Here is a 26,272-nt window from a genome sequence, read left to right as displayed (position 1 = left end):
TATTTTAGTGTGGAAATTTTACAAATAATTTGACAACCTAATAAATCGAATACACTTTGAATATCAAACAATTAATGCTCCATAAAACTAATAACTTACCTCACATCCAGCACATGACTTGAGCAATTCAAAGTGTTATTTCATTTCAGTGTGATTTGGACAGGTTGAGTGAGTGGGCAAATGCATGAAGTATAATGTGGATAAATGTGAGGTTATTCACTTTACTAGCATGTACAGGATTATAACCTGAATGGTGATAATTTGGGAAAGAGTGAGATGCAAGTCGAGACTGTGGTGCTGGAAAAGCATAGACGATCAGGCAGCATCCGAGGAGCAGCAGAATCGACGTTTCGGGCATAGACCCTTCAGCAGGAATGAGGGGCCTATGCCCCAAACATCGATTCTTCTACTTCTTGGAAGCTGCATGACCAGTTGTGCTTTTCCAACACCACACTCTTGACTCTAATCTCCAGCATCTGCAGTCCTCACTTTCTTCAAAGAGGGAGATGCAAGAAGGCATTGGTGTCCTTGTACACCAGTGACTGAAAGTAAGTATGCAAATGCAACAGGCAGTAAAGAAGGTAAATGGTATGTTGACCGCATTGCAAAAGGATTCAAATAGAGGAGCAGGGATGGTCTGCTGCAACTGTACAGGGCATTCTCCTTATCTGAGGAAACTTGTTTTGGCTATTGAGGAAGTGCAAAAAACGTTTATCAGACTGAGTTCTAAGGTGGCAGGTCTGACGTACAGGGAGACACTGGATCAATTAGGATTATATTAAGTAGAGTTTAGAAGAATGAAGGGGAGTCTTGTAGAAGCCTACAAAATTTTAACAGGGTCAGACACGATTGCTGCAGCAAGGTCAATGACCAGGGAGTCCAGAACTAGAGGGGGGTGTCACTGTCTAAGGCTAAGGGAGAGCCTTTTAGGGCAAACATGAGAAGGAATTTCCTCATCTAGAGAGTGGCGTGCTGTGAAATTCTTTGCCACGGGAAACTGTTCAAGGCCAAAATATTGAAGACTTTCAAGAAAGATGGAGATATAGTTCTTAGGACTAGAGGGATCAAAGTATATGGGGAGAAAGCAGGAACAGGGAACGGAGTTGGATGATCAGCCATGATCATATTGATTGTCTGAGCAGGTTTGAAGGGCTGAATGGCCTACTCCTGCTCCTATATTCTATGTTTCTGTGTAGTGAAAAGGACCAGGAGGAGAAATCCTGATTTCTCAGGTCGCATTTGTTGAAACATATATGTCAAGTGAAGACAAGATTGAATGCTCTGATATTCTCTCATGTTTCGAGCTGAATAGTGTACAAACATTCACCCCAAGACTCACATTAAAAAAATCCAATTAGACAACTGATGCCAGACCTTCCAACAAGGCGACGAACACTCAGGAGAAAAGTTAAAGGACACTCACAGACAGAATGGGGAGAGGACCAAGAAAACAAAAGCTGGCTTTTTACATTTTATGTTGCTTAGTGATAATAACAGAGCTTCCTTGCATTGTTAGTCAAAGGAGGAAAATGGTTTTAAAATGAAAAGAAAGTTTACAGCCAGAGTACTACTTTCAAATAGCACACTGTGTATAATTCCAGTTGCCCTTCTATAAGAAGGATGTTGTTAAACTTGAAAGGGTTCAGAAAAGATCGATAAGGATGGAGGTTGGAAGCTGAATAGGCTGGGGATTTTTTTCCCTGGAGCCTTGGAGGCTGAAGGGTGATCTTGTAGATGTTCATAAAATCATGAGGGGCATGGATAGGGTGAATAACTAAGATCTTTTTCCTAGTGTGGGGGAGTCCAAAACTAGAGGGCATCAGTTTAAGATGAGCGGGGCAAGATGAAAAATGGCCTGAGGGGTGACTCACACAGTATGAAGTGGTAGAGGTTGTCACATTACAACATTTAAAAGACATTTGGACAGGTACATGAAATGAAAAGGTGTAAAGAGATATGGGCAAAACATAGACAAATGGGTCTAGTTTAGTTTGAGAAATCTGGACGACATGGATAAGTTGAACTTAAGGGTCTGTTTCTATGATGTACAATTTTATGACTTGAAAACACACAGTGCTATCTCCATGGAAACTCACACAATGCAATAAGTGTAAAGAATTAAACAAGAAAATGTACTATTTTAAAATTAGTTCAACAAACTTTTTCAAAAGGTTACAGCAACATTGTCCTCGTATTGCTTTCATTTTCAAATAAATTCTTGTTTTAGATTAGATTACTTACAGTGTGGAAACAGGCCCTTTGGCCCAACAAGTCCACACCGACCCGCCGAAGCGCAACCCACCCAGACCCATTCCCCTACATTTATCTCTTCACCTAACACAAAGGGCAATTTAGCATGGCCAATTCACCTAACCTGCACATTTTTGGTCTGTGGGAGGAAACTGGAGGACCCGGAGGAAACCCACGCAGACACGGGGAGAATGTGCAAACTCCACACAGTCAGTCGCCTGAGGCGGGAATTGAACCCGGGTCTCTGGTGCTGTGAGGCAGCAGTGCTAACCACTGTGCCACTCACGGTTTTGAGATTGTGTTATTCTGATGGCATTATTACAGAAGTTTCAATGTTGCCAATTCATTTCAATATTAAAAGTCAGTGCAAGTTAACTGGCGTGAGCAGCCTTAATGATGAGATGTTGAGCAGCACAGTAGAAGGCTATCCAGTCAGTTCTGTTCCATCTCGATATCTTCACAATGCTATTGAAAAGTCACAATCTAAAATACAGATTGTTTCTCTCTGCACAGATGCTGCCAGACCTCAGTGGCCAAGTATCTTCTGTTTTAATTAATGGTTCTATCATTCATTAATATCCAATTATGATTATTTCTAAACTTTTCAATTTGTAAGCTACGAAGAAGGCAGTCTAGAAAAAGAATTGTAGACAGGTAAGATTGCTCCTTCAATATTTTATTGACTCCTGAAATCTCAGCTATATTTGTTAAATTGCTTTATGTTCTGTGACTAAGCAGGTAGCCACAAACTTAACATAGACAAGAAGACCATAATAAGTAACCCATTGTAAATGATGCTCCTTATGGTGTCCAATGCAGAACAGTTCAACTTGCTTAATGAATAGCTCTAAAGATTCATGCATTAACCTGACTAATGTATCTGAACACACCAATAGCAAAAACAAGGCGCCTCAAATAACTGTTAGGCAGATGCATGAAATTCCTTGTTCAGACATTCACGATGAAGGCAAAGAACATTTTCAATTTCAGAAATTCTTTCTCTGAGGATTTTGTTGGAATAGAAATTGATGGCGATTCATTAGAAATGTATGAAACCATTCCATTATTATTTGATAAACCTCCAGAACTTGAACCCTCTAGTCCAGAGATAGGGATACTGCCACAAAAGCCCTCTCAATGCTCTCAGCACATATTAGGCTCATTATGGGCATCTGCTTCTTGCCTGCCATCAAATTTCTAGGCCATGGTTCTAATAATCTAAAACTCAGTGGTTTCACCAAAAATATAAACACAGGCAATAGATTGAATGATCTTTTGATACTATCAAAACAGATCTTTGATGTCAACATGTCTTACAAAGAACAATCCTTCTATCCCAGCCAAGAAACTCTTGAGAGCTTCGTCTTGATCCTCAATGGTACCCAAATACAAGTCCAAAATCCATCTCTGCAATTTTAACATTTCACTTCACAAAATGGACTCAATTGTTTCCTACAGCTCTTCTTTTGCCCGAAATGTCAATTCTCCTGCTCCTTGGGTGCTGCCTGACCTGCTGTGCTTTTGCAGCACCACACTCTCAACCCTTCTTTTGAAGTTGTGCTAAATAGTCCAGCCTGAGATTCTTGCCTCCTTTCTCAAATTTGGAACATAAACCTCATGTCAGTGACGGTGGGCACCATCAACTGTCAGTAATTGTTGTAAAAGAACTCGTCTTATCTGACCTGTTCTCTGAAAAGGACAATTCAGGATGACTAACAAGTGTGGGCGTTGCCAGCAATGTCTTGAATTACCTTGGAAAGCAGCAGCCACCTGGTCAGCACCAAAAGCTTCTAAAGACTTAATCACCAGATAGACAAGGGCAGCAGATGTATGGGAACACCACTACGTGTAAGTTCCCCTCCAAGCCACTCACCAAGGAAATATATCACCTTTCCTTCACTCTCACTGGATCAAAATCCTGGAATTCCCTTCTTAATGGCATTGTGGGTCAACCCACAGCAGGTGGACTACAGCAGTTCAAGAAGGCAGCTCACCACCACCTTCTCAATGGCAACGAGGGATAGGCAATAAATGCTGGCTGACCAACCAGCAATGCTCACACCCCACAAATTACCCCATAAAATACTTCCCAGAATGTGGATGTTTTTTTCAGTGAAATTCTCCCTGGACACTGCCCCTTCTTTGTCTGCTAAAGTGATGAGGACAGTGAAATGTACTGCCCAGTGTGACGTCCCTCTGGATATAGTAAGACTGGAAATATTGCAGTGGGTGGAGGGTTGGGGACGGGAATGTTGCGTGTAGCGAAGACTGCCTTCTCAGTATGAATTGAGGAAGTTGAAGTTACACTGCTCTGAAGGATGTGAGGTGAAAATCAACGTTAATAGCCATTGTAAAAGGAGAAAATCAGGGAAGCATATGTAAACAGTAGTGGGCATCTTTATGCCTGGCAAAGAGGGATGATGTATGTGAAGATTGGGTAAGATGGAGTAAAAGAATGTGCATTGAAGGCAATGGGTAATGAAGGATGTGTCCTGACCTATCCTCATCAGGTAATTGGTATGTTTTCTGGAATGAATCCTGGATGTCCTGGTGCTGCTGCTGACCTCCTTAGCTACCTCCATCTGCACCTGCTCTCACATTCTTCTTTTGCTTACTGGCCCTCACTGCACCCAGCATTTTCTCCACGGTGGCACCGCTCATCCTAGGGGGTTGGCCTGTCCTTTCTTGCCAGACATCTTTCCAATTGGCAGCATGTCCTTTCTGTTTCCTCAATCCGTAACCTCAGAATTCCTCACAGAGGTGAATTGTGCCTTTTTACAGCAAACCGAGTTAGTGTGATGTGGACATATCAATCACAGAGGCAGCATTCCATCAAGGAGTCCAGGAAATTTCTATCCAGCGAGCAGAAGATGCTCAGCCGTTGAATATGTTCAACACTGACCTAGAAAGACCATGGAGTATGAAGGGCTACCCAACATAGGAGACATGGTATAATGGCTCATCTGAAACTTACAGTACAATACTCCTTCAGCACCCGCACTGGGAATATCAGTCTATGTTGAGTATTGGTCTGAGAATGTAGCCTGGCCTGTCAACTTTATGAAATACAGGTCACTGAGCCAAGGTTGGCATTGAAATCATTGGTATAAGTTGCAGGTACATGCAAGCACCAGATGGTGGCAGACAGAGCACTCTACCTGCCTTCCTCAGCAGCTTGTATTCACTACTAATACCCTGTAAACAAATGAACTCACGATTTCATGTTCATACAAATTTAAGAACTGACACACCTTTCTTCAAAGAGGCATGTATACTTTGCCTTCATTTGACTCACAGTTACCTCCTTATACCTTCTGCATAGAAACTAGTTATTAGAACAAATGACAGTACTGTGAATCAATTAAAGAGCTATTGAAAACAGTTAGAGAGAGTGTGGACAATCTCGAAAAATCACGTACAATGACAATGCCTTGATAAAGTACATTAAAAGTGCATGAGAGTGATGAAAGAACCATAATTTCTTCAAAACAAGATGTAGCTACGAAACATTCAACCAATTAATATTGTAAAAGACGGGTTACTTAAATTGTAATCTTTCCTTTTAAAAACAAGGCAACAATTGGTGACATACAATATTTGTTTTTTCCTGCTAGTCTCTTTTTGTACTTCGTTGACACATTTGAACAGGAATAGGCCGTTCATCCCTCAAACCTGTTCCAGCACCTGATGAGACTTTCACTTCTGTGTTTGCCTTGGAGGGGACAATTTATCTTTGAGAGAAGTGGCCCTTAATCTAGGATAACTGGAAGATGAGAAAGGACGATTATTTTGGAGCCAGAAGGCTAGCAGTTGAACTTAGAATCTGTTTCAGCTTACATTTGACCTGATAACTGATCAGAATATCAAATCAATATCAGTACTGTTGGATCTCCTCCTATCAGTCAATCGATCCTAATTTTGCAATAGAATTCTTGCGGGGCCATGGAAATACTTGCTAGTTAGAGAGAGACTTATGTATCATTGAGTACAGAACATAGCACAACACAATTTTCTATCACTTTTCATTTACTTAAAGATATTTCCTTTACATGTTCATATGAACTGTGGCATTCAGGGTACCTAGCTGATTTTCCACAATATATGACAAAGTTCATTTATATGTCAACATCTTTAACTTTAAATGAATTACATCACCAATATTTTAACCAAATGTCTAAATTTTCAGACAGAATCCTGATTGATCAAAACTGTCCTTGATCCTATAGCTAATGACACTTGCAGGATAGCTGGGTACAATGGAATCTCTGCATTCCCCAAAATGATCCTGCAGTACTGAAGAAGGGCTTATGCCCGAAACGTCGATTCTCCTGTTCCCTGGATGCTGCCTGACCTGCTGCGCTTTTCCAGCAACACATTTTCAGCTCTGATCCTGCAGTACAATTGGCATGTTAAAGCATAGCCTCAAGTATACGGATTGATTTGGAATTGTTCTGCAATAGAACCCAGCAAAGCTTTTATAGTGTTGTGCTTACGTAAAGGCCTCACAATGGATGTGGAGGTGTGAGAAAGTGTGTGGGAAAGATTTAGGACAATGGCTCCCGGGATGAGGAACTTCAGTTATGAGCATAGATTGGATACATTGAGATGGATTGGAGCTTTGATAGATAGAGGGGTCCAAATAAAGTAGATAAAGAGGAACTTTTCCCATTTGTGTCAAAAATGAAAATGAGAAGGCACAGATTTAAAGTAATTGGCAAAAGAAGCAAAACCAACTTGAGAAAACCTATTTTCACACAACAAATAGTTTAGAGTTGGATCACGCTGAACAAGAGGGTGGTGGGGCAGTTCAAATGAATCATTCAAACAGATTTAACCTGTTACCTGAAAACGAAGAATATGTAGGCACGGTGGCTTAGTGGTTAGCACTGCTGCTTCACGGCGCCAGGGACCGAGGGTCAATTCCAGCCCCAGGCGACTGTCTGTCTAGAGTTTGCACATTCTCCCTGTGTCTCGTGGGTTTCCTCCCATAGTCCAACGATATGCAAGTTAGGTGAATTTGCCATGCTAAATTGTTCATCATATTCAGGGATGTGAAGGTTAGGTGCATTAGTCAGGGGCAAATATAAGGTAGAGGGAATGGGTCTGGGTGGGTTACTCTTTGGAGGGTCGGTGTGGACTTGTTGCCCTGAAGGGCCTGTTTCCACACTGTAGGGATTCTAATGTAAATGCAGGATAAAGGTGATTGGCACTAAGTGAATTGTTCATGCAGAGAAGCAACACAGATACAATGAGTTGAACCACCTCCTTCTGCACAGTTACAATTCTGTGATTCTGCGACTTTGAAGTCCCCACAGAAGAAAAACACCCTGCTACAGTGAAGGGACCTGACAGAGGAACTCCCTCGAGGTGCAGCACAAAGAAGCCAGTTGTTGCTAACCATTATTAAAAACAAAAATGCATGCAGCAGTTATGCAGGACAACTTCCCTCAAGTTGTGCAGACTCCCACCAGATTACCCAAGTGCTTCTTTCTTTTTAAATGCAACTTGTGGATTAGCCATTGATACAACATGCACCCAAAATTCATTGACACATGGTGTACTATTAAGCAACTGTTTCTATCACTAGACTATTATTTGTAACATGGGTGCTCATCTTCTTTGATGCTACATCAGAAGCAACATTGGGAGGTAGTTGTGGGCCTGTAGAGTAGAAGCTTCTTCATTGAAGCTGTAACACTTATTGCTAGCTACAGCCCTGTCATCAGTCTAAGCCTGTATGGTTTCTGTCACTTATGAAGGTGTAGCAAAGGGTCTGGCTGAAGTGGGCTACATCCAGATGAACTGGCTTCCTGACAACATAGTCCTTGTCCATTGCAGTCATCCACTTATTTTCAGACGTTCCCTACAATAGCCATAGATCTGCTTTCCCTAACAATGCCAAATAAGATTTGCAAAGCCATCTCTCTCATTTAACTGAAATTGAATGTTAATTCAATCAGAGTCTGAAAGAGGTGGCCAGTATTAAGATGACACACCAAGGATGCAATTTAATGCCTTCCTCCCCATATTTAAGCCCTTAAGTGAGAAGTTAATGCTCAAAAGAGTTTTTCCTGCCTCTAATAGTATTAACCAATCAATGGTGGGGTGAGAGTGGGTGAGGGATCTTGCTATTGTTTCTTTATTCAGACAGTAGTAAGGGAGTGGAACACACTGCCTGCAACAGCAGTAGACTTGCCAACTTTAAGCGCTTTTAAATGGTCAGTGGATAGGCATATGGACAAGAAAGGAATGGTGCAGGTTAGAGGAGCTTCAGATTGGTTTCACGGGTTGGGCGCAACATTGAGGGCTGAAGGGCCTGTACTGAGCTGTAAAGTTTTATGTTCTATGTGTGGAATATAAACAAACCCTGTCGAGGATCCTTACTTGTTTCCAGGAACCATCTAATATTCAAAGTCAATCAGTGCCTAGTATCAGGAAACAACGATGGAAGACTTTCGGTTTACAGGAACCTGATGCTGGGACAATTGAACGTTTACTTTGGGTACCAAATGTATGGAATAGATTCTCAACCCCTTTAGCAAAATGACGTTTCGGAAAAGTAACCTCTTGAAAGGAGAAGTTTACATCAGCTGCAATAATGTTGCAGAAAATATTACTGTTTCAAAAATTAAAATGAGCATTTTTGAACCTGATCATCGTTCAAATCTCCTGCTTCAGACTATAAATTGAGAGTGGGCAAAATTCAGAATAACCTTAAAGTTACTAGTTGGTAGATGTGAGCTAACTACTCAACTCTGTTAATTCTTTTAAATACCATAAACATCTCAATTAGTTCACCCCTTAATCTGATATACAAGGGGATAGTTTAGTCTATGTAATTTGTCATATTTTAACAAGAAATCAAGGTCAATACTTTTACAAATAGGCAGTGATTGGGCTTAAGGATCATTAGGTACATATAAAATCTTTCTTTCTAGCATGTTACAATCTACTTACAGGGTTTCATAAATCGATTAACTACTTTTTTTAGAAAACTAATTGTCATATATACGTTCTCTAATTATATGCCCTCCCAATCTTCATTTCATCACTCCTAGGAATTTTGAAAGTAAAATGTGAAGAGGGAAATGGAAGAAGAATGAGAGTAAGGGAGCACCTTGTACAGATAACCACAATGTTCCACAGAAGCAGACTCCTTGATTCTACTTGCACTGATGAAGGCTCAACTTCAAACTATCAACTTGATTTTACTCTCTGTTGGATGCTATACATATTGAAATTGTTTTTACTTGTTTCTTCAAGAAATATATTAAAGATGTGGATAGTGCTTTGACCACTTGTAACCAAAACTGCAACTATCGAAATGTGGGGTGGAGGTGGAAATTCTGATTCAAGGGAGAGAGAGGACAGTTTGATGCGACAATGCCCTTCTTTATTACATAACAAAAAAATGTTATACCATTACACAACAATCAAAAGGTTCCCGTGCCTTCCTTGCTTCTCTTCCACTTGTAAGAAACAGTGGAAGAAACCACAGGGAAACCATCAAGCAAATGCAGGCAAGTTTGGGTACAATGAGCTGGAATCTGTGCAATCTTATTAGGCATCTCAGTTGGCAATGTCTTAACTTTGCCCTAGACCAATACTATAATAACTGCTTTAAGCACATCTGGACCCACTACCAGAGCATAGGAACGGCATTCATAGCTTAACTCTGATATACACCAAGCATCTCATAATTGTTGATACTAATAATGTGGCTGAACAAAAAAGCGCCAATAGACAGAACACAAAAAGGGCAAGTGTAATAAACAAGTGATACATATGGGGCATAACATCCAAAAAACCAAAAGCTAATAAGCATTAGACAAGTCTCTTTTGAGCAATTTTGAGTAAATAAGGACCAATTTGAATATGACAAAGAAAGACTTACATAGTGCCTCACATTGTCAGTAATTAACCCCATACAATCTGAATAGTAGATGCACTTTGCTTTATTTTTGAATCTGTTGAACTTCAGTGATTGTTTCAATATCATTTGACATTTTATTGAAAAACAGATTTAAAGCAGTTGATCTCAACTAGAGATCCAAAATGGACCAAAACCTGAATGTTCCAATATAAAGTTAAAAAAAAAGTGAATGCTTCTAATTATGAAACAAAGCAGAAAAAAAGTTAACAGACAGCAAATCAGGCATTTAAGAAAATAACTAGATTAATGTTTCAAGTGTAATCCACTTGACCAGATTTGCCTTGAGTTTAAATTTATCTTCCCAGATTGATGTAAATAGTCTGATGTTAGTCAATGGGTGGCACCCTTATCTCTAAATCAGAAGGTTAGGAATTAAGTGCCACTTTGTGACTTGTGCACAAAACCTGGGTTGACACACCCAATGCCAAGGGAATGCTGCAGCGTTCGGGGTGATGGTTTTGGGCTTGAGATCCGAAATGGAGGCTCTGTCTGTCTCTCTCATGTATATAAATGACCTCATTTTGAAGATCACTCCTTCCAAATGAAAAACAGAGACTTTCTCCAAGTTGTATGTTGAATCTTTCCCCATCAATCAACATATTTAAAACAGTTTATTTGGTCATGGTCTCATTTCAGTTTCTGGGAGCAGACGGTATGTAAATTGGCTGCTATATTTCAACAGCAACAATACCTTAAAGATATTTCATTGGTTGTAAAATGTTTTGGAATGTCCTGAAGTCATGGGAGGCACTCTAAAAATGTATTTATTTTCCTTTGAAGATTTCCAGAAGCTAAAAGAAACAGATTTGCATTTCTCAAGCACCTTTCAGGATCAAACACTGTCCTGAAGTGTTTTCAAGCCACATGATGTACATTTGAAGTATAGCCTCTACTGTAACGTAGGAAATCCATCGCTAAATCTTCCAAGCTAATGTCTTTGATATGGTTATCAGAAAGTACACATTGAACAAAGGAAAAAAAATGAAAATTTTTAAAAAACTGACCAACTTTAAAGTTAGTTTAGAAATTGACATACTATTAATAAGATGTGGGAGAAGGTTTAACTTAAATACTTATAATAACGTAGAAGAATAAATGACAAGAGGAATTTGTTATTGGAAATGCACGCACGGAGTTTACTTAAGTATCACAGCTTATCTCAAGTACTGAAGCAGTGTGAGTAATTACAGTTTAAGATGTAGTCGAATACTTTTAACTAGCTCTGAAGTCTAAAAGCACCACCATATCTCCTTCCCCAATAGTGAAGACAATCTCTCTTTTTGACTTAATTATACATTAACACACAAAATACACATCCGTCTATAAAATCTGAACTTGACTGAAAATACGTAACATTAATAAATGATAGACTTATTTAAAAATGTTTAAATATTGTTACAATTGGTTACAATAATTGGTTACAATACTTCTATATTGTGAAAGAAAAGTTAGCCAAAGTTATAAAATCTTAACAAAAACAAGTATTAAAATTGTAGTTACATAAGTGCCTTTTCCAATCTCAGGACATCATAAAGCATTTCACAGCCAATGAAATACGCTTGAAGGGCAGTCACTTGTAACGCCATAAAATTGGAGGCAATTTGCACACAGTAAACTCCCACAAAAAGCAATGGCATTAAGATTAGGAAATCAACTTCAGTTATGTTGAATGATAAGTGGCAGCCAGCACTCCAGCAAGAATGCATCTGTCAAACAAAACTGAGATATATTTAATGTCCATCTGAGAGGACAGAGTGGACTTTGGTTGAACAGCCTGTTCAAAAGACATTACGAAAAACTCTATGATATTAGTCATGCTACAGAACCACATTATTCATCATAGCCAGTGACTTCAACCAGGCCAACTTCAAGAATGTGCTAAGATTCCACTAACACATCTCCTGTCCCACCAGAGGTCTGAACATCCTTGACCATTGCTACACAACCAAAGATGCCTACTCCTATATCCTCCAACCACATTTTGGAAAATCAAACAACACCACTTCCTAGCTTACAAGCAGAAATTGAAGCATGAGGACCCAGCACAGCAAGTTGTTCAGTGTTGGCCTGAGGAAATTGAAGGGCTTCTATGGGATTGCTTAGTGTCGGTGGATTGGAAGAACTTCAAGAACTCAGTGGGCAACCAAACCGAGTCTGCCATTTACATTAGAGACTTCATTATCATGTAAATGATTGTGTGTCGAAGAAGTTAATCCAAATATTCTCCAAATGGAAACTATGGATGGATGCGACCAAAGACCAGGTCTGAGGTTTTCAAGTTGGGTGACCCTGACCTATACAGGAAATTCAGGAACGACCTTTGCAAGGCCATCAGGGACGCTAAGAGGCAAAACCAAACTAGACTTGAGACCCAGACTAACCACATCGATAACTGTCATTTGTGGCAAGGCTTATACAACAAAATGGGCTACCAAGTGAAGAACAGTATTGTGGGCAACAGTACATCACTGCCCAATGAGCTTAAAGCATTCTACAGTCACTTTGAACAGAAAGGCAGTGAAACAATGTCACTCCCCAACAGCCTCTGATGTACCTGTACGCTCGGTCACCGCTGCAGACATTAGATCAACCTTCTTAAGGGTGAACCCACGGAGAGTGACTGGCCCAGATGGAGTCCCTGGCCATGCACTCAGATCCTGTGTGGGCCAGCTGACAGGACTATTCACAGACTATTCAACCTTTCCTTATTATGACCGGAAGTCCCCACCTGCTTATAGAACATCACCTTCATTCCAGTGCCAAAAAAAAATCATGCAGCATTCCTCAGTGACTGTCACCCGGTAGTGCTGACCTCTATAGTTGTGACGTGCTTTGAAAGGTTGGCTTTGGCTCACATCAACTCCAGCCTCCCGGACTGCTTTTATCCTTTGCAAATTTGTCTACTGATGCCACGGGCCCATGGCAGATGCCATCCCCCTGGCCCTACACTCATCCCTGGAACATCTGAACAACAAAGAAACGTATGTCAGACTCCTACTTATTGTAGCTCCACCATCAACACCATAATTCCAAACAAACATATTTCCAAACTCCAAGACTGAGGTCTCTGCTTCACCCTCTGTAACTGAATTCTAGACTGCCTGACCAATGGACTACAGTCAGTAAGGTTAGGTGATAATACCTCCTCCACGATAATCCTCAACACCAGTGCCTGCAAGGCTGCTTACTCAGCCTCTTACTATAATCCTTACAGACATACATGACTGTGTGGCCAGATTCTGCACCAATTCCATTTACATGTTTGCTGACAACACCACCATTGTAGTCCAATCTCAACAAGAGACGGAATACTGGAAAGGGATAAAGTGCTTAACAGCTTAGCGTAAAGACAACACTCTCTTTGTCAACGTCAGCAACTTAGTCCACCTACGTTGATACTACAGTCAAGAAAACACTGCAACATTTCTACTTCCTCAGAAGGCTAAGGAAATTCAACAAAGACCTTACAAATATTTATAGATGCTTTGTAGAAAGCAGTCCATCTGGGATGCATCATACATGATATGGCAACTGCTCTTGCCAGGACTGAAATAAACTATAGAGAGTTGTGAAAGCTGCTCAGTCCATCTCACAAACCAGGCTCCTCTCCATTGACTTCATCCATACTTCTTGCTACATCAGGAAAGAAACCAACATAATCAAATACCCCTCCCACCCCAGTTATACTGTCTTCCACCCTCTTCCATCAGGCAGAAGAGATAAAAGTTTGAATACACATATTAACAAATTCAAGAATAGCTTCTTCTCCGCTGTTGAATGGACCTCTTTCAAATTAAGGTTGGTCTCTCTCTGCACCTTCTTGGCAGCTGTAACATTGTATCGTGCACTCTGTTCTGTTACCCGAATACACTTGTATAGTACAAACTGCCTGTAAAGCACATAAGACAACACTTTTCACTGTATCTTGGTACACGTAAATCAAATATCAAATATTAAGTCCAGGCAATCCGTGTTTTTGGAGGAACAAGAGAGGAGAGCAGGATCATTTTTCTGCACTAATTCAGAGTTGAAATGACACTGGATTTTTACCATTACTAATTACCATGCTCTCAAACGAACAAAGGGATCTTTGATAATGCGTTTCAACATTCATGAATGATTAATAGAGCTTACCATTGATAATGGCTCAATTGTTGATGATGTTTAATTCTATTTTAAGCCCAATTACTTCAGCCCATTGCTTCAAAATCAAAGTTATCTAAAGTACAAATTAGCATCAAAACAAAAAACATTTTTCAATTGCTCTTTAAGTGTTGCACCATTGTACAACATAATCAGCTGGATAATTCCATGCACAATTATACTGTACCGACAGTCTTCATATTCCTCAAAGAACAAGGCCATGTTATTTTTATGACCGCAACCTTTATCAATGCTCTATCCCCACAGCCATCCTAACTCCTTAAAATTGTAATGTTTAAGACTTCTAAAAATTCATTCATGGGATTTGGGTTTCACTGGCTGGGTCAGCAGTTATTACCCATCTTTAGTTGCCTAGGAGAATGTTTAATGAGCTCCCTTCTTAAATCACTGCAGCCCATTTGGTGTAAGTATACCCACAATGCTATTAGGGAGGGAGCTGCAGGACTTTGACCAAAGACAGTGTAGGAACTTGGGTTGATAAGTGACATGTGACATTCAGATCAGACAACTGCTAGGTAATGACCATTTCCAACATGAGAATTGAATCATTGTCCCTTGATGTTCAATGGCATAACCATTGCTGACACACCTATTTTTAACGTAGTGTTGGTTACCATTGACCAGAGAACTAGACTCGTCACATGAACATAGTAACTACAAGAGCAGGAATCCTGCAGTGTAGGAACAGTGATATATATTTAAGTCAGGTTGGTGATTGGTTTGGAGAGGAACTTGAGCTGGTGGTGTTAACATGTATCTGCTGCTCTTGTCCTTCTTGATGGAATTAGTTATGGGTTTAAACAATACTGTCCAAACAAGCCATGTGAATTTACCCAGTGCATCTTGTAGACACTGAACATTGGTGATGGAGGAAGTGAATATTTGTGGAACTGACGCCAATCAAGCAGGTCGCTTTGTCCTGAATGATGTAGTGGAGTATTTTTGGAACTGCAATAATACAGGCAAGTGGGCAGACTTCCATCACACTTTTGACATGTGCCTTGTAGATGGTGAATAGGTTTTGGTGAGTCAAAAGGTACATTACTCACTGCAAGATTCCTGTTCTTGTAGTCACTGGGTTTATATGGCGAGCCCAGTTCAATCTCTGGACAATGGCAACACTATGTTAATAATAGGTGAGAAAGCAATGATATTGCTATTATATATCAAGGGACAACGGTTAGATTCTCTCATTAGAAGTGGTAATTACCTAGCAGTTATCTGGTCCAATTGTTACTTGTCACTTATCAGCTCAAGGCTGGATATTGCTCCAGTTTTGAACATGGACTGCGTCAACATCAGAGGGATCACAAACAATGTTAAATATTATGTAGTCATCAGCAAACATCCCCACCTCTGACCTTATGATGGAGGGAAGGTCATTGATGAAGCAGCCGAAGATGGTTGGGCTGACGACACTACCCTGAGGAACTCCTGCAGAGATGTCCTGGAGTTGAGATGATTGAACTTCAACAATTGTAATCATCTTCCTATGTGTAAGGTAGGACTCTAGCTTATTATGACCGATATAATTCACATTCCCACACTTGATCCACATGCTAATTTAAGACTATCTGGACATAAGCAGCAGGGCTGACTGTCAATAGGTTGCATAAAAAGAATAGACTTGAAGTTGATGGAAGGATGCCATTTTCAGTCGGCCATATTCCTGCAGTTTAATCCTCCTTGTCCCAGTCACTGAACCCAGTCAAGAAGCTATTCTAATCCCTCTCCAGTATCTTTACAATTAATGATGGTACTTAATAAGGATTCTGACAGGAATCCCACGTCTCTTCTGTCGCAGACTGAATGGAATTGGCAAGCACCAAGCCAAAATTTAAGACTGAGGTAAAAATTCGAAAATCAGAGCTCCTGACTGAGTAAATGCAAACAGAAGTGGGATGACACCCTGATGTGGAGATTAATGGCACACTTAAAAAAGGAACTCAATGAACGTGGAGATAGGAAGGCCATCTTTACACCTTCCCACCACAGGCTGAACTGGCTTGGGGTGCCAGCGTACCCAGTCTTCTGTTCCATCAGACAAATGCCACCCCAACCTGGTAGGTAGGGGGAGAAATGTAAAATTGTATACCTCCTGAGGTTCCTTGTCTAAGTTTCCAGGAGATTATTCTTTAATTTCTGGAGACTCCTAGCCAATGCAGATTGCTGATTGTGGTTTCCAATCCTAGCTGCAGAAGGGCAGGGCTGAGGGAAACCGCTATAAAAAAAAACTTAATACAGCAGTGAATCACTTTGTGAACCATCCCAAATGTAGTACAGGAAAAAAAAGGAGGCCATTCAGATGCTCAAGTCAGTTCCATCATTTAGACTATGACTGATCTTTGTGGGCAGCTCAGGGGTTAGCATTACCTCAGAGCACCAAGGACTCGAGTTCGATTCCCACCTCAGACGACTGTGTGGAGTTTGCACATTCCCCCAGTGTCTGCGTGGGTTTCCTCTGGGTGCTCCAGTTTCCTCCCACAATCCAAAGATGTGCAGGCCAGGTGAATTGGCATGCTAAATTACCCATAGTGTTAGGTGCATTAGTCAGGAATAAATATAGGGCAAAAGGAATGGGTCTGGGCGGGTTACACCTCAGAGGATTGGTATGGACTTGTTGGGCAGAAGGGCCTGTTTCCATACTGTAGGGAATCAAATCTAATCTAATTTCTGGCTTAACTCCACCCATATGCCTTAGTTCTATATTCCTTGTTTCTACTGCTTCTTAAGCAGGCAGCAAACATTTGTTGCAGAATTCAGCAGCAGGGATATATTTATCTACTTTCTAGTTTTGAAAGGGAGGCAGGGAAAATTTGGAGACAGAAGCGGAAAGAGACTTTTTTAAAAAAAATGTAATCGGACTGAAAGTCAAAACCATTTCATTACTTTGACCAAGATCTGTAATAAGATCTCTGGGCTCACCAATTGCCAGATCCTGAAGGGCTTACCTGTTCAATGGAAGAAAGAAATCTTTTCCACAAATGTAATTGATTTAGTTTGTGTGATTCAACGCCTCTCTATAATACTTTGGTGATGGCCCCAGATCATAAAATGTTTGAAGCCACATCAGTTTGAAATCAGACATCAAATGAAATTGGGTAACACTGGGTCTTAATTTTAAGCCAGCAACAGAGCAATTTGTTGTTTTTGTTCTTCTCAACTGAGTCCTGGAAGTTGTTTGTGAGATTTTATTTTGCAAAAAAAAATTACACATCTAGAATTCTCTGTGAAACAATTTACTAATGCAAATTTTATTCATTTTCAAGAACAGATAGGAATATAATGCTAAATGGAAGCTTGCCAACGTGAATAACACACTGACAAGCAATTGTTCAATGCATTCAGTTGAGATCCTATTAATCCGACACTATTCTGGGCATGTATTGTCTGTGAATAGGCCACTTACAGGGAAAGGTTCATCAACTAAACTAGTGATGGTGCTATAAAAGGTATAAAGCAAAAACTGTTTCTCTCCATAAAGAAATTTCAGGATTAACACACTCTTGGCAACATTTAGAAAGAAAGTTTGGAGGATATTGAATACTTACTACAACATCAAAAGTTAAGTGTGGAAATATTGTCATCCTTTAGAATTTTCTTATAAGTATCTATGATCTTAAAATAACAATATATATAGCATTATGTTTTCTTTGCCACTATTAAGTATATTTGATAATTACCTTACTCAGCAGGACATTTATTACCTTTTGGGATTTATCATGCTTGACAACTTAAGCATAAGTGCTGCAGTGCCCCAACTGCCTTTTAAATAGAACAATTATAATAGTCCATGATGAGAAATTGTGGAATACATTATACTATACAATCAATTTGTGTTGGGACCTAAGTTTGCCACCTAAGTTTGGGACCTAAGTGCTGTGTGATAAATAGCTTTGTGTTAGTAAATGAAAGAGAGACTATGTAAATATCATGGTACAAACAGTCACCAGAACTGACGGATGAAGCATCAAGTCCTTCAAAGGCAACGGCCATTTAGCCCATCTCTGAAAGTGCCATCTGAATAGTCAAACTCCCCTATAGCCCAGTGCTTGTTTTTCCTATTAAGTACCCAGTTTTGAATTGGTTTCCATCATGCTTTCAGCCAGATCATCATTATGCACTGTATCAAAATAATTCGCATCTCCCCCAAGGCTCTTTTGCCCAAAGTCTTTGTTTTATTATTTTCCTTAAAGTGCAAAGTAGTTTCTCCCCATAAACTCAATCAAAGCCTTTTCATGATTTGTGGGCGGCACGGTGGCACAGCGGTTAGCACTGTTGCCTCACAGCGCCAGAGACTCGGGTTCAATTCCCGCCTCAGGCGACTGACTGTGTCGAGTTTGCACATTCTCCCCGTGTCTGCGTGGGTTTCCTCCGGGTGCTCCGGTTTCCTCTCACAGTCCAAAGATGTGCAGGTCATTCGCATTGGCCATGCTAAATTGTCGGTAGTGTTAGGTACAGGGGTAAATGTAGGGGTATGGGTGGGTTGCGCTTCGGCGGGTCAGTGTGAACTTGTTGGGCCGAAGGGCCTGTTTCCACACTGTAATGCAATCTAATCTAATTACAAATCCAGCTGCTGCAATATTGCTACAAAACTGACATGTTCCATCGGGATAGCAACTGGTTTGCTTTAAAAATTAAGGAGTAGAGGTTGGATTAGTCTGGGCATCAAAAAGCAACAAATCAGGAATCTATTGCTGAGTTTGGAGAGGTAAATTCATGTTGCCTGATATTGGAAATAAAAACAGCTTCCAAAGGTTTACATTTTATTGCCTTTGGTTCTTGAAAGCAGGGAGTGCCACCATTAACACACGGCAGAAAAACATCTGCTAAAAGAAATGATAATTAATGTAATCACATCTCCGGTCAGTCTTTAAATAAATATGGTTTTGCAATTGGTAAAACAGTACAAAGTAGTATAATTTTGTAGTCAATGCAAATTAATGCAATGTTACGATCATGTGTTAAACCACCTCACATGCAGTTCCACCATAACAGCAGTAATAAAAAAAATTGCAATATGCATAAAATGTAGTCAGATCTTTTCTTTGTGGAATATTCAATACAAGTAACTCAAATACAATCAAGGTTTGCTCCCAGTTGTTAGTAAATACAGTTACAAACCAGAACCATCATCTGGTTATTATTTTATTGATTTTTAATAGTAATACCTGCTAGCAACATTTAAGTGCTCTGACCAGGATTGCATTTCTGTTTTTGAGATCTTGCTCTTAGTAAATTGGCTGCTGTGCTTCCCTCATTGTACAAATGTAAACTTCTTCATGGGACCTCTCTGTGGCTAGAGAAGTACTATATAAATGGAAGTCTTTCTTTCATTACTTGAGATAGACAGTCTCAGGCAGATCATAAACTTCAGACAGCCATAAAAGTGCACATTTGTCAAATGCAAGTTTTAAAAATACATCTTTTTCTCAATTTCTAATATTTCCACTCTCTTCCTTTCTCTTTTAGACAAAGTCAGTTTGCTGAAGGGATTAGTACTACTTGATGGCAGACAGTATGGCCGTGGGAGATATCACAGTGGAGTCAACCAACATACAAAAACGGAGTTATCTAACGTAGGTTATGGTACAACCATCAAGAGGCATAGATAGAGTGCATAGCCAGAGCCCTTTTCCCATGGTGGAAATGTCTATTATGAGGGGGCAAAATTTTAAGGTAATTGGAAGAAGGTTTAGGGGAGATGTCAGAGGTAGGTTCTTTGCACAGAGTGCTTGGTGTGTGGAATGTACTGCTAGCAGTGGTAGTAGAGTCAGATAGATAGTACAATGAAGGACATGTAGGTTAGTCTGATTAAAGAGTAGGATAAAAGGTCGGTACTACATTGAGGGCCAAAGGGCCTGTATTGTGCTGTACTAGTCTATATCTTATGTTGAGAAGGAATCATTGTTGAATTTTCTCCCTCCACCCAAGGCCACATCATGCAATTAGTTGCAATGGTTTGACTTGCAGCTCAGATGAAACAAGACTGACCAAGTGAAATGCAGGTCCTCCTTGAATATAGCTCATTCTTACACTGCCTGGTGGATAAGCCAAGGTTAACTCCTACTTGCATAGTGCAGGGGAGCATTCCATCATGAACTTGCACTGGTCATCAACCATCTGAGCACAATGGTACAAACATGGCAAACATATTATATTGAATAAAGCCAACTGCTTCTCAATCTGGGGCACAACTTTCAGTGGTTTCTGTACTTGTACTAGAATCACTTTGTTTCTCGACCCCACCTATTCTTACACCATCCAAGCCATGTGAATTGTTCCTCCTCCTAACATGTATAAACTCATATTTTTGGTGTTGAGCTTCATTACTAAACTTACAAAATGACAACATTTGGTTAATGTCCTCCTGTAATTTGTTGTGGTCTTCTTCAGTGTCAACAATCTGACCAAACCTCACTTTTCTCCACGGTGTCATCTAAAAATTTTAAAATTGTGTTCTTCATTCAAAAGCTCAAAATCAGTGATGTCAATTGTGAATGACAGTTTTCAGTACGTCCAGGCAGCTGGCATCAGGAAGACAATGTTGCAAGAATTTGACTGAATAGCCTAAGGAGAGTCACTAGCCAGGCTTACTGGGGAAGTGACCACATTTCTGGGATGCAGACAGTTTGAAATTACAATTGCAGCAATTCCTGCTATTAAACTGCACATTTTACCATGGCAAACAGATCAGACTTGGTTTTATTATGCTGACACCAATAAAATTCACAATGGAAGTTGATTGATGTTCAGAAAGATCCAAATATAGATCATCAATATGAAGATAGAGGGCCTGGTACCCCTTCAAATCATGCCAGCCCCACACTACATCACTAATCCTCACACTGCTGCCTGGATCCTAAGCTCTGCCATTTCTTCTCCAAAAGTCTCCACCAATTTCTCCTCCTTCAAGACCCTGCTTAAATGTGCCCACCCTCACAGCCTTTGGCTCGTTTCAGTTTTTGATCAATACTGTTTGCATGAACCTACATTAAAAAGGTGCCAAATAAATAATTTGTAGCAGTGGCACATACCTAACCCACCATTTGTCAGGCCAACTAGGGAATTACAATTGAAAGTGGCCTTGCTAGTATTGTCCACTCTTTGGTAGAAGAGGGAAAGTTTATTATAGCAAGTACAACACAGATGTGAATCTAAATCTGTGGCAAACAGACAATATGCAAAATGTTACTTGGAGCAGGGTTCACACTTAAAACGTGTCTATAACCCATTTATGGCCCCTGCAAGAAACATTTCCTTACTCTTTCTAGAAGCAGGAAGGTCACTGCACCTTTTATATCTAATGACTTTTTCATCTCCATGTATTTTCCCTAACCATGTAGCTTATCTCTCTAGTCACCTCATCATCTTTTAAAGTGGATTGGCTTATTTCATTATAATCTTGCACATTCCAAATGGACAAGTTGATTGTGGTTCTTAAATTGATGAGAAAACTTTTCTCAGCACTGCCAAAGGATTTTACTCTTTATTGTATTGCTGTACCCATGTTACCAGATCACAAATAAAGAGAGAATGTTGATAGTTAAGAAATCATTAGTTCAAGCAAAAATCATGTTTCTCCTCAAGGGGAAATAAAACGTAGCAGCTTAAAATTCTAGAGCACTTATCACGACCTCACAAAGTCCCAAAGTACTATGCAGCCAAAGAAATAGTTTTGATATGCTGTCATTGTTAAATTGTCGGCAAACACAGCAACCAATTTGAACATGCAAGATCTCACAGACAGCAGAAAAGGTAAATGACTTGACATTTGATAAGGTTGGTCATGGGATAAAAGTTGGGCTAGATACTGGGTGAACTCCCTTTCAATCAATTTGCACAAGCCAGTGACGTTTTTGAACTTTGATGAGAATTCATGGTCGCTCTGTGTACAAAATCTACGGTCCCTTAACTCAAAGGTAGGAAGGACATCAGTTTCCCATGTGTTATGTATGCAGAAGAGGCCATTATAGAAAAACAGATAAGAGGTTAGATATTATTACATATACACACTCATGCTCATATATACCACCCAAATAGTTGTATTCATGTCGAGTTTATTACATAATCCTAAATGTAAGCAATTAACAGCCATTTACATTTATTGTTGAAAGATGCAGTTTTGGACAAAATTGAAGTCACAGTCACAATGTAAAAGTTTTATTCTATTACATAGTTAATCCAATAGGACATTATCTGTTGGACCATAATGTTAATTTTCGGCTGCAAAACAAAATACTATAAGAAAGACATCTTTGATATAATGTATTTTTCAAAAAAAAATGTCCAGAGCATACTTTTTTATTGAATGAGCAAAAGAAAATGTATAACAAAACAAAATAGCATATACAGTGGAAATCATGCAAGATTGTCAATTAAGATAGCAAGCCAGTTGGTATGAGAGTTCGGGCTGGTTCATGATACTGGCTTCTTTGCATGATATGATTTTGCAGACACTCCTTCCACAACACAAAACAGTCGTCTCAACTTTCCTTTTTTGAAGGGAATGAAAATGGAAGGGGTTCAAGAAGGGGAGAAAGAGCTTACTCTTGCTCACTGCAAGTGTTTGCAACCAACTAGTGGTCTTAACAAAAGCCTAAAAAAGGAGGATTTGTGCACATTTCCATTCTTGACACAAATGATTGGATGTCCCAGAAAGAGGTACAATTTTGTGAAAAAACGTCTTCCTCCGAAATATAAAAGGCTACTCAATTTCATCTCCACAAACACTGGCATTTAGATTCCAAGTGACTTCCAATCACAATCTTATCAGTCTTGAAAACAAGATCTTGCTAAGTTTGTACTATGTGCCATATAATACTGTGGTGAAGGTATTTACAAATGGCTTTGGTTTAAGTATACACTAGGGATAATAAAACAAAGTATTGACTACTTCATTGGACATGCCAAATAATGAGACTAAAGACTCATCTGCTGAATTTTTCAAAATATAACCCTGCAAAACTCACCACATAATGACTAGATTTATACAAAGCCTTCTCATTTTGGAGTTTTGAAATATTTAATCAGTATTCTTTTTTCCTTTTACTGAATTTTAGATCAATAGCACACCTTTGGTTTTTCTGAGTGTTTCATGTTACATGCACTAAAAAGACAACAAACACATTTGGTGATCTTCAATTACAGTCCATTTTTATTTTCTCTCCGTTTCTATCACCAGTTTCTCTTACTTCAAAATAAAGATGCAATGTCTCTGGGCCATGGGTATATCTAAATTATGAGTAGCTGAACACAGGACATCTGTTTATGAAGGGATGACAATATTTCTGCCTCATTCTCTGCTCTCTTAAAGCAAAATGCTCAACTGCCAACCCAGTCAATTCCACTCCTTGAAACAATAAATCTAGATTTTTATGCCCACTGAGCACAAACTGGTGAGAAAAGAAATGAAATTGATCTTTCACTCAGATACAGCTCACAAGCCCTCCTGAGAAGAACACACTCAGAAGAAAAGCAAAAGCTTGTGAGCAAAGGAGATGAGAGCAACAAACAGATCTAAAGACTAAAATTGCAGATAAACAGAGAAAAGTGGTTGAGTGGAGAAGAGAGCTATAGGTAAAGTCGTTGAAATGAGAACGAAAGAGTAGCGTCACAGCCAGTGGTGACTGGCAGACTGGAATAGCTGTCAATGAAAGGAAAAGTCTCGCATTTTTTATACTGACTTTCATCAGTTCACAACAGCGCAAAGCTTCTTACAACCAATGTGTAATCACTGCTGTAATGGTGAATGTTAAGTTGACTAACAAGCAGCAGATTGACAGCAAGTTGATTGACAAACAGATGGGTGGGGCGGTGTGTGAATATAACTGAAGAGACATGCAAGTCAGTGAGAGTCACCACACTCCCAGAGGACCATAGCCTGCTCTCTGACTAGTGAAAGGAGACAAATGCTGGAGAGTTCAACTGGACAGTTACCACACCTCAGGTAAGGTGGGGCCTTTGTGGGGAATCGATTGGTATGGGATTTGAACCTAGGCTGTTGGTATCAGTCTTCATCACAGACCAGCTGTCCAGCCAACTGATATACAGGCCAAAAGGCAGAGAAACAGGATACGGAGATAGTCCAGAATAACATGTGGCTCCAAAGCAGGCTGGAGTGACAAGACAATCCCTGAAATTAACCCGAAGTGAAGAGGCATGTGGTTTGCTGGGATTCAGACAGCCATGTCGTCTTAAGGCCAACCTGATCTCACTGGGCTCAATGATATTTGGGTTTGCGCAGAGTGCAACAAGACTCTGGGGGGAAACATCCCAACACAAATCAAAGATCACAAAAATTTCCATCAATCCTGATGTACCAGGCCAGAAGTGTAATCGCATAGCCACTGCAGCCAGGCTACCCTGTTAACTCCTTGAGACAATATTTAATTTGAATAATCCTGTACATTCTGTGCAAATGCACTTGAAGGCATTTTGGCTGAAATCAAAACATACATTAACTTTGAAAATATTTAAGACATGAATTTCTTGGCATTTCAATGTACTGAATATACAGAGGTTCATGGACTCTGTCAGACTATACTACACTGTGCACAGAAGATAAAGACACGCATGTATCTATGACTTGCAGAAGAATATTTCTCTGGCTAACTCCTGGACAGTTATCCCACTCTCATATTCCACAATAGTTACAATATTTCCATGTAAGCAATGCTACCATCACTATTGAAGAAAGTGGCATCTATCTGCAGCATCATGTTGACAAAAATGTATTTAAATTTATTGGTAATACATTTGAACAGTTTGGATGTGTGAGCGAGAGAAAAATTCATTAGGTCATTGCTCAGGGCACGTGGGCGTGCATTTCCATCCAACCACTTTTGTTCCTGTCAAAAAATCTGTATCTCTGCAAATTCAAATGCAGTCAGATTTAATGTCAGTGTAGGGCTCGCACAAAGAGAGAGAGTCTAACTGTTGCTGCTAATTGCTGCAGTGGGTTGGCTAATAGGGATGGCACAATCTTTTGAGAGAGAAACATTAACAAGCAGAAGGGAGAAGCAGAGATCTAGTATGTTATCAGCAGCAAGTGCACTGAATGGAGACTGACATTGAGTTCAATATGGAACGCTTCCACTAGTTTGAGTAGGAGATGGGATGGAAAAAACTATAAACGCAAATCTGAGTTCTCAGATACATCTCCATGATTGCACAGTGCTCTTTGATATCAGAATGCCTTCACCACTTCACTTTCTGAAGAATAGTTCATAAAATGCCATATCAGCAAATATGCTTCAGATCTAATGAATCAGACAATTGCTTTTCTAAATCCATAGCAAAATAGTTTTAATCTTACTGTGAAATCTATTTGCTCTAAGTTATAGTGAAGGTTCAGAACAAGCTTTCACTTCCTACCAACAGTACTTTCAAATTGTAGCATCTTTGTTTCTCTATAATGGAATAAAATGGAGAGAAAAATCACACTTTATTGGGCTGGTAGGATACCTGTTGCAAGTCCTACGTCACTAAAGGCTGTGTCATATACAATGGCTACTGCTATGCTTCTGATGAGCCACACCATTTCTGTGACAAACTAACAATTACAACACCACATTTCACTCATTGTGACTGACTAAGACCAACAACTTCCAGAAAATTTAAAAGTTCACTTATTTACAAACTGCAATGAAAGACAAACACGACTTGGAATAATCCAAGTAATTCGTAAACTGTACAAGAAGGAAAGTATTCAGGTCCCTTATAAAAACAAAAACGTAGTTTCACCACATGATGGTGAACAGCTTGGATTCTGCAAGTCATAGGGCGTTTATAATTCTGTTCTATGCAGCAAATGTGACATTTTTGTTTGCTTTACAGGATTCTGAAGAGTTGTTGTTTTAAATCTGTAGGATATTTCACTAATAAATCCATAAATTTCCTGTAAACTAGGAAGCAACAATCACC

The 26,272-nt window shown here is 39.7% G+C and overlaps 1 protein-coding gene across 4 annotated transcripts in view; it reads right to left on the bottom strand.

Moving 5' to 3' along the window:
* Window positions 1–26,272, bottom strand: part of LOC122549211 (myelin basic protein) — a 183,159-nt gene that overhangs the window by 14,846 nt on the left and 142,041 nt on the right. The gene's annotated exons all lie outside the window — the stretch shown is intronic.

Source organism: Chiloscyllium plagiosum, chromosome 4 (genome assembly GCF_004010195.1).
Source record: "Chiloscyllium plagiosum isolate BGI_BamShark_2017 chromosome 4, ASM401019v2, whole genome shotgun sequence".
Taxonomy (NCBI): Eukaryota; Metazoa; Chordata; class Chondrichthyes; order Orectolobiformes; family Hemiscylliidae; genus Chiloscyllium; species Chiloscyllium plagiosum.
This window is presented reverse-complemented; position numbering and strand designations above follow the sequence as displayed.